The following is a 15031-nucleotide window of genomic DNA, read 5'->3' as shown; positions in this document are numbered from 1 at the left end:
AAATGTAAGTAAAATGTCAGAATTCTTAAATGGTTTATTTTTTAAACCAAATCTGGCCTTCTCCACAGAAACCTGGATTTGCATCTATTAAAACTTGTTGCTGCCTTGAATGTAAAGACCCCAAAGGCAACAGACTTGCTGCATTTCTGATAGGTTTTGGAAGGTGTTTGGTTTTGTATTTTATAGAAAAAGATGATTTTTCTAGGCTGAAAAAGTAGAAAGACTTTCATGAGAGCAAGGTGAGCAGAAAGTAAATGTGCCCTGAGCTGTGCTTCTATCACAGATTTTGAAGAATGCACAAAAGAACAATGGTACGTGAATTTGCGATTCTCAGTTGTATGCACAGAACTCCACTTTTCCAAATAGCAAAACTTCTTCCTATTTGTGCTTTGTGTCACTGGAAAAAAGAAAAAGTGATTCAGAGGACAGAAAACCCCATGCCCAAATTGGACCTGAGGAAAAAAGCATTGCTGAAAAAGTTATTGTTTGTGGATCTTGTGGTGTTAGTGAGGCAGCTGGCTGGGAGGCACCATCCAGGTGGTGTTTGGGGGAGGAAATTACTGGGGATTTTGTGTTGGAAACATAAAGTTTACTGCGGTGCTGGAAAGTGCTCCAGTGCCAAGGTGATGGCTGTAATCTAAGCCATCAACTGCTCTTGGAAATCTTGGGGTGCTCCCATGTTTTATGCAGGAGCTTCAAATGATGAAGCCTAAAGTCAAGGAATACATTGCATCTTCCCCACACGAGGGATATAGGCCCCGTGAGCAAGTGTTGAGAGGCCCGGCTGCCAAAGTAGTTTAGTGTTGCTACAATGATTGCAGGTGGTGATTGCCTTTTAAGTTCTTCCTCTCTGTTTTGACATATTTAGGACAGTAAATGAAGGATGCGAGGTACAAAAGCAAACAAATTGCAGAAATCCCGTATGTGGATGTCTCTAATTGTGTTCGTGTGGCTTGATGGAAAGAAACCCATCCTACTGGAAGTCAGGGAGGGATTTGCAATGAATAAAAGTAATTATTGCCAAGAGCTCTCATGCCAAAACTGAGTATTGGTGGTACGGCTCAGCTTAAAGCAGATGGCATAATACAAACCCTCAAGACCTCTCTGGGGAAACACGTGCAAAACCACGTGTCTAGTATCCCACAGAGGGTAGGGGTGAGACAGAAGACACCTTCACTTGGATGGAGGTGACAGTTGAGTCCTGGTCCTGGGAAGCAAGAGAAATGCTTTACTGAGACAGGGCTTTTATTAGCAACACAAGCGCATCCCTTGTTTTTCGTTATATCGGAGATATAATACCAAAATTACCAGAAATGCAACATCCATCCCACATCTGTGCTTTTCCTACCCGATCTGTTTGAGGACCACCTCTTAAAACACTCAGGATTCACAGGAAGAATAAGTAGGGCTTTTTCAAATACTTAGGAAGTACAAGGGATGAGGTAAATAATTTAAACATTGATGCAGAGCATTGCCAGCTGAAAAGTGACTTACCATCTCTTAACAAGCTCACAATAAATGCATTTTTTTTTCCTATTCTTGGGGAGAGCAGTGAGAAATGTGCCACCAGTCAGCAGCGCTGATTCCTTCCAGGAGAAAGGTTTGCTGTAATGAACTCCAGTTAAAACCAGGGCTTCTTGGGCAATCCAGTGTGAATTTGAACATCACCAGTGCAACAGACTCCTGGGACTGTGTGTAACAAGAGAAACCTGTTTCCCTTGAGACTTACATGTGTTATAAACTTGTGCTTGAAGAGGAATTTTTACTGTTTCCTCAGCATTTGATAGGACTTTGTGTGACAACCCGATGTTACTTGTGAAAGAACTTTAATGGGGATTTACAGGGTTTCCGGGTCTTTTCTTTCTATTAATTTTGCCATTTTTATTCTAATCCACATTTCCTATGTACTTTGCTCTTTAATATCTCTCTTTCTGATGTAACAGCATCTTGATATTTCTCTTTGATTTCTCATTTTTTGTAAGAAAGACAAATAATCAACTATCTTGATTTAGTTAGAAATTAAACTGCAACTATTTTTTCATGGACTTAATGAGAAAATTGGTGACAATTGCCAACTAATGCTTTTTAAATACCTTTTAAAAATATATCAAAGACTGTCAAGCTGTCAATCAAGACAACGATTGGATAAATGCATCATTCCCCTGACAAATTCAATTTATTATATTAGGCATCTACTACGGTCTGTAAATTTGAGCTACTCAAAATTTGCCCTTTAATATTTACTTTTTTCATCCTTTCTCAGTATTACTTCAATAGTATTGGTATATCTGTACAGCCTAGTGTGATAGATATAATAATTTTTGAAGAAAATAATTTCAAGGTGCAATTAGCTTGGTAATATCATGGTATTCTTTAACATTTTTCCAGTCTTTCACCCTGCCCTTGCTGAAGCAAGTGACCAGCTTTGGGTCAGGCTCTAAAATGTGAAGTCTTGCTTTATGACAGGTGTTTTAAAGCCAAGCAAGTGTGAAACTCTTGAGTTGCTTGAAAATTTGTGGTCTTTAGGGACATTTTCTCAAGACTTTTGCCTATAACACAGAACATGTAATTTTCTCTTTCTTTTCTTTTAAAGTAAATTTGAAGAAAGAATTGGAGATTTTCTCGCAGTCCCGTGATTCTAGAGGCATGGATTTTTCAGACAAACTGTTAAAACAGCAAGATTTGTTATAAAAGCAGATACGGGGCTGTGTGGAGTAGTGTCTCTCTACACTGCCAGCTGCTCTTTTCACGTTTCTGTATTTGAAGCACCATGAAGAATTTATCTCAACTCCAGGCACTGCTGGCATTGCACATAGAACACCACAAATGTACAAAACTGGTCACAACAGAACAGCCTTGCTTCCCAGACCTTGTCCCACCTCTAACTGTATTTGTAAATTGAAAACCATCATCTTACTTGCCACTGAGAAGATCTGGAGTTAGCTTGTCTATAGCATAATCTGCTGCTCAGTCTGGGCAGAGGATTGAAAGCTGTTCCAGCAATGTTCCTGTCTTGCTGGGAGAGGAAATACCAGTGCCAACCCTTTGAAAGGTCCAAATGCGATATTGATTTTGACGTAAATAATAGTAAAAATTGCCATGATGTCACAGCAAAGCATTGCAATCATCATGGCAAATCATGAGAAAAATGAGAATATAGAAATAACCATCTCCCTTGGCCCGCAGATAAATCAAAGCTTAGCCCTTGATCTCCCATTGCTCACTAGGCTGGAACATAAAACCAAGGGTTTATCATTAAGCTTAATGGGTCATAAAATCTGGGCTATTTTGGAGGTAGTTGCAGAGATCTGCAGCCCAGGCAAAGAGAGTAGGCTCTAAGCTGCTGCATCTTGTGTAACTAGGTAAATAGCAAGCTTCAAATAATGCTATAAAGCCATCAAGTGTAATAACTAATGCAGTCAGGCAAGTGTTCAGGGAGAGGAGCCTTGCTGATGACAGCTTCATGATAATGCCCATAAGAGGCCCCAGTTTAGAAAGACCTTTTAATAACAAGATGAAGTTCCTTTTCCTTTACTTGAAGTCAGGTATGCACGTTCTGTTTGGTTCACATGTAGCACTTTTATTTTCTGCACAGCAATGCTTACTTCACCAGGGACCCAAGAGAGCAAGCAGCAAAAAACAGAAACACAGAAGTGACCGACAACTTGCTTACTTTGTCATTGCAGTTTAAATATTTATGACAGCGCTTCTTAGCATACCAGTAAATGCATGATAGCATATTATGTAATAGCAATAAAAGTTTAAGAGTAGAAGACTTCACTGCTGCCCCTTGCTAGTAAATCTTTGCTACCACCTGTAGCGAGGCTGTGTAAAGACTCTGCTCTTTTTTCCCCATTTATTCTGTGTGAAATCGGAATTAGCTGGTCAGTGGCATTTGTAGGCACGTGTTTTCTAAAACTGCTCTCAATCTCCTCTTCAGGCAAGGCTTGGTTCAGGTCAGATTGCCATAAAAGCTGATGGTTCTGAATTTGCAAGTGAGCAGCGGGTTTTTGGTCTGTGCAGGGGAATGGATGAGAGGACCTTGGGAAGCGGGACTTTGGACCATGAGTGTTTTGGGTTAATTAACAGTTCAAACTAGCTTGCATTTTTTTTAATTTTTTTTTTTTTCCCCCTGAAAGAGTTGTAGAGTATTGATTGTCACTTGTACTGTACTTCTCCAGAGAAGGGGATTCTCAGGAAATTCCATGTGAAGTCAGTTGTGCTTAAACTGAGGATATCTGTGTTGAACTGAGAAAGAGTTGTAGAGTATTGATTGTCACTTGTACTGTACTTCTGCAGAGAAGGGGATTCTCAGGAAATTCCATGTGAAGTCAGTTGTGCTTGAACTGAGGATATCTGTGTTGAACTGAAGTTTGGGATGGGCAGTGTAGCTTCAAGGGGACTTTACTGCAAAATGACGACAATGGAAACAAAGAGCATATATAGAATTGACTTTGCAACAGCCAGAAGAGTTGAATTTGGGACAGGTAAGAAGGTAACCCATCAAAGGAGGAGCCTGTCTAGGAAACCTTACGTGTCTGGCTGTTGTCAGGGCTGTGTTGCTGTGATTTGGACTATGTGCCGTGGCAGGACAGGGCAGAGCCCTCCCATGAGCTGGACAGCCAGTAGTGATGGGTGCTTTCTGCAGCTAACACTGACCAAGCATGGTCGGGGGGGAATATGCTGGTTTTCCAATTGTGTGGTCCCAGATTTCAGTCCACAAACTAAACAGGTCATTGATTCCTTGAGCTCTTTTAGCATAAATAGTCAAATTGAATTAAATTGGACTTCTGCACTTGAAGCAGAAATGTGTACATTAGTGCCTTAATGAATCAAGGAGACAGTCCCCTCACTCCCCGCCTCTTAAAGACAGACGTCAGGAACATGTGGTTAGTTATATTTCAAAATGGCAGAAAACTTGGAGATAAAGAAGTAAGTTAAAGATGAATTGTACTTGGTGTAAGAGCACTATTATCTGTCATGATGGCTTTCCTTGCAGTGCTGTATGTACTTAGGAAGGCATTTTGGGGATCTGTGCCAATAAAACCCAGCCTTGGAAACACATTGTGTGAGTGGATGATAAAACAAGCCACTAACATGCATGATGAGCCAATGTGTAGCAGATTTTAAGGGTGGGTGGGATGCAGGTCGAACTGCAGGCATTGAGGGTTGTACAGGACTTGGGTAAATTCTTAGCACAGTCATAGAGAGATTAAATGTACAGCAGGTACCGGATGGTTTATCTGATGTACGCAGATGCTTGTTTACAAAAAACAATTGCTCAGTGATCAAGACTGTTATCTTCGTTGTTACCAAAGACATCGTAAGGATGCCAAGTGGGAAAGGGAGACCTGCCAAAAGGACGGTGCAGCAGTAGTTTCTTCATTTATTGAATTTTGGTACCTGCTGATGGAAACTTCCAATGCCTTGCCCAAGCAAGGCAGGTATCTCCAGACCCACAGAGTAGCGCAGACTCTTACGAGATGAAACACACAGCCAGGTGGGCTCCTGGGTCCCTCTGCTCCCGCAGTTTTCTTTCCTAATTTCACATTTCCAGAGGTTGTGATGGAAGATGTGGTGATGATTTAGTTCATTTGGTGCGGTTTGAAAAGCAGAAGCTGTAGTGGGGCTTTGTTGCTTTGCTGAGGTTGCCTGGTATATTACCTTGCTTTATTGACCCCGGTGCCTCTGCCCAGTAAAGCTTCGATCTCGGTGCAATAGTTCTGCAAGCACTTTTCTTGAATTTCAGACCTCAGGAGTTCACCGCATTCCTGCCTTTTGTGGTAGGGTGGGATCAGAGCCTGAAAATTTCCTCATACATGTGAGAAAGGTGATGGAATGGATGTACCTTGGGTTTGAGTTTGATCCATGGGATGAGTGTTCTTGCAAGAAGTGGCTGGGTCTCAGCTTGCTTTTGTAATGTATCTGGCAGTTCTAAAATTCCCTGAACTTTGCTCTCTCCCTCTTATGCTTCTCTTTTCTAAGAAAGCATTGACTGTTTCTGAATTTTGCTGCTTTATATAGGCTCATTTTCCTCCCCCACTTGCTGCCTCTTCTCCTCCGCCCCAGTTACTAAAATCTCCTCTCCCTGATGCATCATCTTCGTCTGTAGCACTTTCATCATCTGCAGGCTGAAAGCAGAGCGGAGCACGCTCAAGGAAGAAGAACCACCCCAAATGCTCCTTAAGTTTTCAGGTGGTTGGAAGTTGTCTGTCAGTCAAAGGTGGTGTTCTTTGCTTTCTCCATCCTTTATCTGACAGTGCTTTCTCCCCGCTCATGGCTGCTGGGACTTACCTCATGGGCTCTGCAGGAGCTCCACGCTGAAATGAGAGTGGCTTTGCATTTCCAGATAAAAGGCATGGCCGAGTACTCCAGTATATAAATACCAGCTGCAAAATTCCTGCTGTCAGGGTGGTAGGTGGATCCAGGAACATGGGAATCCCTTTAGTAGGGAGAAGAGAAATAGGAGAGCAAGGAATTTTGGAAAGATGGGCAAAACAGGGAGAGGAAAAATGCACGATGATGAAGCTCAGTTGAATTGGCTGTTGAGAATAGTCATTTTGACTGCTGCAGTAATCAAGTTGTGATTTTCAGTATTATGAATAGCTCTTACATGAAGGAAGTTTGCAGCTGGAGGATCCACTGATCCTGTCTCTCTCCCCTTGGAGGTTCTTAAGCTGTGATCGGTCAAAGCCCCAAGGAACCTGCCTTAGTGCTGCTGCAGACGGGGAGCACAGTGGCCCCTCCAGCCAGGGTGAGTCTGTGATTTGTTGGTCGGTGTTTGTAGAGGGGGTGAAAACAAGCAATAACATTTGGGTTAGTGCCAAATAGTAGCATTAGGAGTGACACGGCAAATTTGTTTTAATGTAATCCGTTTTTAATCACTGATGTTGACTGTATTGAAGGCTTCCAGGTCCAGCAAGGAGGTTGATCGAGATAAATGTGTTTATTTCCCCGCTTTTCATTTCCCACAGATGTACATAGTGGTGTAGCTTATAAGCGTGTAGCAAGGAAGAAACAAAAGGAAGGGGACAAATAAAGTGACTGCTGCCAGATTAATTATTCCATCTCATTTCAACTCATATTTATAAACCTACAACTTTGAATGGGAGTGTTCAGAATTATCTATGCAATGGCCATCTTTCCATCTAATTTAAAGTCATTCAGCTTTACAAGAAGCAATTATGCTGCACACTAACAAATGAAAAGACATGGCAACATCATAAAAACTGATTATTCAAGCAGTCTTTCTTTCATAAAATAGCTAACTAATCTCCCATTTTCAGTCCTTGAGTGCAGTTGCAAATACCCTCCCAAAAGAGAACTTCATTCTCAGTACACTGGCAGCTTGCTTCTCATCCCTGACCGCTCACTCAGTTGTCACAGTGATGGTTTAGGGGGTTAAGAAATTATTTTCTCTTTTGTCTCTGTAGCTCTTCTGGCATTTGCTGCTGTTTTTATCCTCCTCTTCTGTGACTTCTGTGAAAGTGAAGCACAGGGAATGAGGTTTGTGTCCTGCTTAGAAAAATAAGGAAATCTCCTGACTTGCTCTTCTTCTGCAACTCTGACCATTGTCCTTGAGGCCATCAAGTCTGAGTGTCTGAAGGAGTCTAAATGTCGATGGGCTTTGTTGCCAGGGAGGGGTGTCCACTTGCCAATGTCTTGGTTTATTAGCATGGAGCTGTTTGGTGTATTCTTGTCCAAAACCAATTCTGAGTTTAAATTTTCACTTCAAATTTTGCAAGTCACTGTAACTAATGCAGTGTTGCACTTGAAATCTTGTTATGAGCAAAATACAATACAAAGCCAAGAACGTATTGTTAGTGTGATTGAAATCTTAACCCTCTCATGAAATGGTTATTACTAATTGAACTCTACTTATTACAGAAAAAGAAAATTTAAAAAAATCCCATGACAGAAGAAGTCCCACTAATAAGTTAAATGCTGCTGTATGCATCTGTGCCATTCTCTGCTCCCCATTCCACTGCTTCCTGGGAAAAAGTGGGGTGGCTCAGAGGTAAGGTTTAGGGTTGATTGTTTTTTTGACTTCTTTCTTAGTGCCCCTGCAGGCATGTCTGACTTTCTGTGCTGTACATCAAAATGCACCCAAAACTTGGGAGGCAGAGGTTTGATTCAAATTTAGCCAAACAGACCAATTTTTGTAGGCTGAAATTGCTGTCTTGTAAGGGCTTTTAGCCTTACCAACCCTTTTCTAGACTCAAAATGGCTCTTCTCCAATAAAGCATTTCTGCTTCTAGGCCTGGGTACTCTTAGTATTAAAAAAACCAAAAAGGCAGTGAGTCATTAGTGTCCAGTGCTGCTGCCGGGAAGAGCGTGATGCTGGTAGCGTGACATTTATTCTTCCTTGCTGGGAGAAGCAGGAGGTAGATGTTGGTAGCGTCTTCCACTGGACTCTAGAATCCACTTGGGAAAATAAATGTATTTATGTTTCCCAGCATGCTTTTACATGCTCTTTCTTTGAATCTGCATTCCCGTGTTATGTCCATATTTACTATATACAGAGGGTCTTAACCACGTGGAATATTTGTTCCTTATTCTCATTACTGCCCCAAAACCTGATTTTGCCAAGGTCTGCATTTCTTTGACTGTTAGTGAGATCTATACTGGACTTAGGCAGTGTTGCTTGTGGGGCGCAGTACCGTTCTGTGACCCCTCCCTTGCCTTCCTGCAGCTGCACTCCTCTGCGTGGCATCCTATGCTGCTGCATGTGAGTGCTCTGCCACGTCATACGGTGCCACTGTATCATTCCTCTGCCACACCTGATTGCGCTGGGATCACCAATATTTCATTCTTTGCAAAATACCTGCCTGTTACTACTGTCTGTACAAGTGTTACAGTTATGTAGGAAGATAAGCCACCTGGTCAGTAGAAGAATTGCTGGTACAGCTAAACAAGCTGCAGCAAACCGCAGGCAGGCGCAGCCAGAGCCTGACCCTTGGCAGTGTCAGTGCCTCAGTGCATACCATCTTATCAAGTTATTTGCTAATTTTGTTGCCCTTCTCTGTGTCGTAAGAGTTCTTGAGTTAATATTTCAGCTTAATTATTGCTGAACATTAGGTTGATATTTGTAGGAAACTGTTCATAAGGCTTTCAAGGTTTCTTTCTTGATCTTCAATTTAATTGAGAGGGTGTTGCTGGACACGCAAAGTGAAGGTTGCTACCGATGCCCTGTGAGCTGCTTTGTGTTTCCCAGTGCTGAATTTAATTTGACATTTTAAAAGTTATTTTCACTGAGAAGCAGTCACTTCTGGTATCGAAAAGTTCAGTCTCTACAGCCACAGGCCATCAGGATGATTATCGCCTAGTCAACATTTGGAAAATCCAAATTACTTCCTATTGTCTATGAAGAAAGAACAGAAGAGCTAAAAGATCAAATTGCAGGCACTGCTCAGGCAGCTGTGCTGCCACATCTCTGCTGTGCTGCTGGAATTGGGCACTGCGTTGCTGGGGTCATGCTGCTCACTCAGCTCTGTAGCTTTGAGCTTTTTTTGACATCCAACACTGTCCTGCTCTATCATTCCTGTATCATCTCCACCATATTTTTAATATTTTCTCTAAAAAATTGCGCAGTACGTATTTATCTATAGCTGCTTTTCACCATTCCTGATCATCATTTGGATTTTGGGTGGTCTACCATCTGTCTAAAAATATGCATCTATTCGACCTTTACCTGCTTTACTGTTTTTATATACACCCCTTCAGTGGGATTTGCCAAGGACTCCTAGTCTCTTTTGACAAATGTTACTGATTTCTGACCTCATTTGATATTGGAGAATTTTATGGCATTCACTCCTAGAGGAAGCGTTACCCTGAGATGTGCTTTTCAGTTTTCCCTCATTTCTGTTCTTAACATGTCCCTGTAATCATTTTAGTTTTCCAGAGCAGATGCTTGGCCCTGGTTTGCATAGGGGGTGCTGCCCTTCCTTGGTAAGGCTTGTCCTGCTCCAGGAGTCTGTCTGAGTCCCCATTGCTCTGAACCTCTTACAGAACTGTTTCTTCATCCATGTTTTGAACATTTCAGAAGATTTTAAAGTGCTGTTTCATCTAGAAACACAGAAAACAGCCCAAATCACACATCACCTCAAATTCTGCCTGCAGGCTTCTCTCCCTCCTTATGCTGCTGGTACCTGGATGAACTGCAGCTACAAAGTTCCTCCACAGCATTTCTCAAATGTGATCTGTCCCAAAGGATACAGAAGATTGTCCCAGATTAAGGCTGTGGTTTTCTGAGGCTCATTTGCTCAGGATATGTTTAAGCAAATGAAGTATTCATAATTCTAGATAAAATTAGGAGGAGGAAGGAGTGGTTTCACATTTTGAATGTGAACATTCAAAACAGATGCAGCCTGCTGGGAAGCATCGCATTAAATTGCACGACTTTTAAAAAGAAAAGAACGTCCTTTTAACTCAAGTCCGCAATATGAAAGATTAGAAGTTAAAAGACATTTTTCGCCCACTTTGAAAGTAAATGTATTTCAAACTTAATTCTTCAGTGCAGCTGCCGCTTTCTCTCCCTGGAAAGCCTTTCTCGTGCTTTGAGCGATGTAAGGATGTGGGCTGTGTGCTAATCCAGTCTAAGATGCCAAACTTCCTTTCCACTCAAGGAAGGTTTTCCCACCATCACCTTCTAGATGAATGTAGGACTGTCTTTCATTTCAGCGCACCACCAGTTTGGGGAGATCTGTTGGAGATCCACCTTCTCAGAACTACTTGTGGAGGGAAAAGAATAAATGTGAAGGTTTCATGTTATTTTAGAATAGATATATCGATATAAGATGGCATGGGATTAGCTCATTTATTTTTTTAATCCTGCAGTATAAATATCTAGTAATGCCTACATTTAAAAAGAAGCCAGAGCAATCTAGGACCTTTGAAAGAGGCTCGTGGCACTGATGGTGCTGCTGGAGCACGTTGGCATGGTCTTGACAGGGCAGCAGGCATCCCGTGGTGCGATGCTCCTGTTAGTTGCTTGTCATGGTTGCGTATTTGTCGGAGTTACTTCTCCAGCTACCACTTACTTAGAGCTGGACAGCCATCCTGCAGAGTGGGTTAATCTGAAGATGCTGGTAAGGTAGATATGTTGAAATTCTGAGGAGTATAGCGTTACCTGAGCTTTATTACCAGCCGTTCATTGCAGGAAGAAATGCCAAGGGCATGCAACAGCAAGTATCAGCACTGGGAGAGTTTGGCTGGAAAAGCCACAGGTTTTTGCTGTCTGGCTGCTCCTGTTATCCCATCTGCCTGGGGACTTCCCTCCCCAATTCCTGCTGTTTTCCTTTGAAAAAAATGGCTTCTTGAGGAAAACTCCAAGTAAAACTTCTTCCTTTCCTATTCCTCTTCTTTTTCTTCATGAGAGCATATTTTGTAGATTGAGCTTGCTGATCTTGAGCTCATTAATGCTGTCGTACTGTTCTGAATACATCATCCATGCTCATAATACACAGTCTGAAGTCATTATTCTCTAGAAGTGATCTCTCTTTTTTAAAATTATTATTGTTATTTTTATACAGCCAGCTTTGCAGTTTGAGTGCTTTTCCATATTTACTTGTATTTAGTGACTTATTAAGGTTTATCCAAGTCACAGATTCCCAGTGGATGCTCTGAGCTTGTTTCTTATTTAAAAACATCATCTAAATTCAAATCGGGAATTAACACAGTTCTACAAATGACATTCACCCCTCTGCAGAAGGGCTGGCATTAATCCTGTGCACTGCAGCAACAGCGTTTCAAGCCTTGTTTGAAGGTTTTAGTGGGGCTTAAATGAACATAGAACTTTGCAATAGCTAGGTTGGACTAACACAGCTTGCTTTGGGCACCGAGTTTAAACGTGTCAGGGAGTGGTATTAGGGGACAGGTTCCCTAAACAGCCAGGGGAGAAGACGAGGTGTTCCACAAAACCTTCCTGGGTTGCTTGGTATTGGAGTTAGCTGCAGACAAAATCTTCGTATAATCCTGTTCTTAAACCATTGTCCCACTGCTGGAATCCCTGCCTTTGCTGTGAGGGGGATCAGGTCCCTGTTTCCTATCCGTAAGGGAATCAACGTGGTGGTGGCAGAAGCAGAAGGATCTTTAGGCTGTGACTTTCAGCTCCTATTGAAATTCTTTTCAGGTTGATCTCACTCCTGTAGGGCTTTCTGGAAATCCCCACCTTAATATAGCAATTTTTTTCCCCTCCTTACTGGTTGTCATCAGCAGTACATGTTGTTTGCACTGCTAGACTTCCACAAAACTCGTTGCACTGAGCTCAGCGAGGAAGTTGGAGAGCCTCCATCCATCCTTCCCATACCTCTGTAGGGTAAAGTGTGCCCTCAGCATAGAAATTGTGAAGTGGGGCTAAGAATACAAGAGGAAGCTATTACACTCACTTCTCTAACATCCCAATGCTCAGAGAAATATAAACCCAAAGCAGATGTGTCATTAAATCATTTTGTATCACTGCAAACATTGACCTCAGTACAGGCATCCATAGCTTTAAGCCACCTCCGCAAAGTGCTCGGTAACTCTGTCATAAAATTTGGATTAACTACACTGGATAAACTGTTTTACCTTCTAGCCACATGCCTTTTAAAGTTGAGATTTACTAAGGAACGATAGAAATACACTTCATAGTATTATGAGAGCTCACCAGGAGACTGATGTGATTTCTTGGTTCTCATAGAGCTGCTGCCCAACATGGGAAAATTGCTCTCTTTAAGTCAGAGACCAGGCAAAGGAAGCTGTCTAGTATCCGAGATTAAAGTATGTCATTATTTAATCACCGGTTAGTTAGTGATAATGAGCAGGTATTTTGTGAAATGAGCTCATAAAATGAATCTCTAAACATAGATCTTGGTGCTGCACTGCTGATATGGAGTGCAAAGTGTAGCCTTGCCATCCTCAAGAAAGGCTCACTGGATCTGTGTCCAAGGGTTCAAACTCAGCCAGACGTTGGTAGCAAACATGCTGGCCAAATTACCAGGCAACACACATGCTGAGGTCAGGGGAGGATGTAGCTCCAAGGGTTTCTTAACTCATAACTGTTATTTCTCCTGCTTCACTGAGCTTTTCCCACATGAATATGTTCTCCTGTAACTGTTGGACTTGTGAGAACAGCTTGACAGAAGAGCAGCCAAGCAATCTTGTTTTCCTTTGTTGGCTATTTTTATTTTACCTGGATCATTACTTATCAAAGAGCACTGACTGCTGCTTGAAATAAACATGTTTAAACATTAATAAGTAGGATAAGAGATGCTCTTTTTGATACTGAGTGGGAAAACATTGACTGATTCTTGGAGGAGAAAAAAGGTAGCGTAAATGTTTTTTTCCTTGTGTGCTTTATTATATCCCCCAATAATTACTTTGCAAGTGGGAAAGCAAAGAAGGGAAATCGCCGCAATCAACTGCCCATAACATTGCCTCGATGAGAGTCCAGCTGAGCCAACAAAGTGTGAACTGGTTCCCAGCAGCAGCAAGAAGAGGTTTTTGAGGGTGCACATGGATCTGTTTCCTGTCTGCCCAGAAGTATGCTGAAGGCTGCCAGGAGTCTGGAGGCACCAAAAGGAAAGCCTTGGATTTCTCTGATCTTGGTTAGTGGTACCTTAAGACAATTAAGAGCACATGTTTCTTTATTATCTATCATAATTGCAACTACATTAAAAGCCTCAAATAAAATCAGGATGTAACAATGCTACCCATATTTCCAAATTTCATAGAAACTGACTTTTGCAAGGAAGATTTTTAAATGGCTGAGCATGTTATGGTACGTACTGTGCTGCTCCCTATCCATGTGAGATGCTGAGGTCATCACTTCATGTAGATCGGGAAAGTCAGTCCAGAAGGGACTGTTGAATCATCTCTGTTCTTTCTCCAGCATTTTGTGAGCTGCTCTGTTTCCACCTGCTCATCTTGGCACAGGGCATGCTGTGTCTGACTACACCTTCCTGTGCAGGAAGATGTCTAGGCTTCACATGTCATCTCCAAGAAATTAAACGTTTGCTGCTCTATTTGACAGACTGTTTGAGAGTTTAATGGTTTGTAGAACAAAAATACTTTCCTTGTTGGCTCTTCCTTGCCTTCAGCTTTTAGCCAGTGATTCCTTTTATGTCTTATTGCAGAGATAATAAACCCCCTTTTTTGCACTCTGTTTTCCTTTGTGAAGGGGGTTTTGCACAATTAATCAAGTTACCTCTCAGTATTAATTAGACAGGCAGAACAGATTGGGCTCCAGGTTTCTCATTATAAGACGCTTTTCTTCCATCTAGTAATTTTTACGGCTGTCTCCTGTATCCTTTCCAGTTTTTCATCATCCTCTTGCCAAGGGTGACCTGAAAGCTGTTCCAGAATCTACCTCATCAACTGCAATGTGTTAGGGGTTAAATTGCCTCCCAGCTTCTATATATTGCATTTTCATTTTATGTAGACATGGCTTGAGTGCAATAAGTCCTGTGACATGGGGAGATTATACTCTGGTCCTCTGAAAACCCTTAGTGGTGTGTTGTTACCAGCTGCTGAGGCCGTTTTTGTAGGTAGCTTCTTGTGTTGCCTAGTAGTTTTCTCTATTGTTTTTTTCAGTGATTACAAGAAGAAAAACATCTGACAGTGCAGAGCTGTTTCTGAAGAAAGATGAGTTACTAACTTAATAAACGCGAATATTCCCAAGGCTTTCTTATTTGCTGGTTTTCTGGTTTGGCAGCTAAGCCAAAGTTCAATTAAGTGTCTCTAACTTTGCTGCAGGGCAAGCTGGAGAAGCATTTGTTATTTTAAATCTCTTTACTTTTCAGTTGTCAAATTCAATTAAGGGAGAGTTTATAACTTCCGTTGGAAAAGGACAGCAGGTATAGAAAACCCAACAACCTGAGCTATTCCAGCATCTGGTGAGTGATTTTGTGCTTTTAACAGAGTCATCTTCAGTGGTTTTGGCAGTAACTGCAAGTAGGTATTTGCTTGTCATTAAGATAGGCATGTGGGGAGTTACACGGGAATGTTTTCATGCTTTGCAGCCAAGCCACAGCTCCAGAGGATAAAGCTTAGT

General features: G+C 41.8%; 1 protein-coding gene across 4 annotated transcripts in view; it reads left to right on the top strand.

Annotated features, from left to right (window-relative positions):
- PAK5 (p21 (RAC1) activated kinase 5) overlaps nucleotides 1-15031 on the top strand; it is a 140719-nt gene that overhangs the window by 53189 nt on the left and 72499 nt on the right. The window contains exon 1 of one of the 4 annotated variants that reach the window (XM_054060919.1): nucleotides 14781-14873. The exons of the other annotated variants lie outside the window; for them this stretch is intronic. The gene's annotated coding sequence lies outside the window, so the exon portion shown is untranslated. Of the gene's footprint in view, nucleotides 1-14780; nucleotides 14874-15031 lie in introns of those variants that run through there. 4 annotated transcript variants of the gene reach the window in all.

The sequence above is a fragment of the Cuculus canorus genome, chromosome 3 (genome assembly GCF_017976375.1).
Source record: "Cuculus canorus isolate bCucCan1 chromosome 3, bCucCan1.pri, whole genome shotgun sequence".
Lineage (NCBI taxonomy): Eukaryota > Metazoa > Chordata > Aves > Cuculiformes > Cuculidae > Cuculus > Cuculus canorus.
The sequence above is the reverse complement of the archived record's forward strand: the minus strand, read 5'-3'. Positions and strand labels throughout refer to the sequence as shown.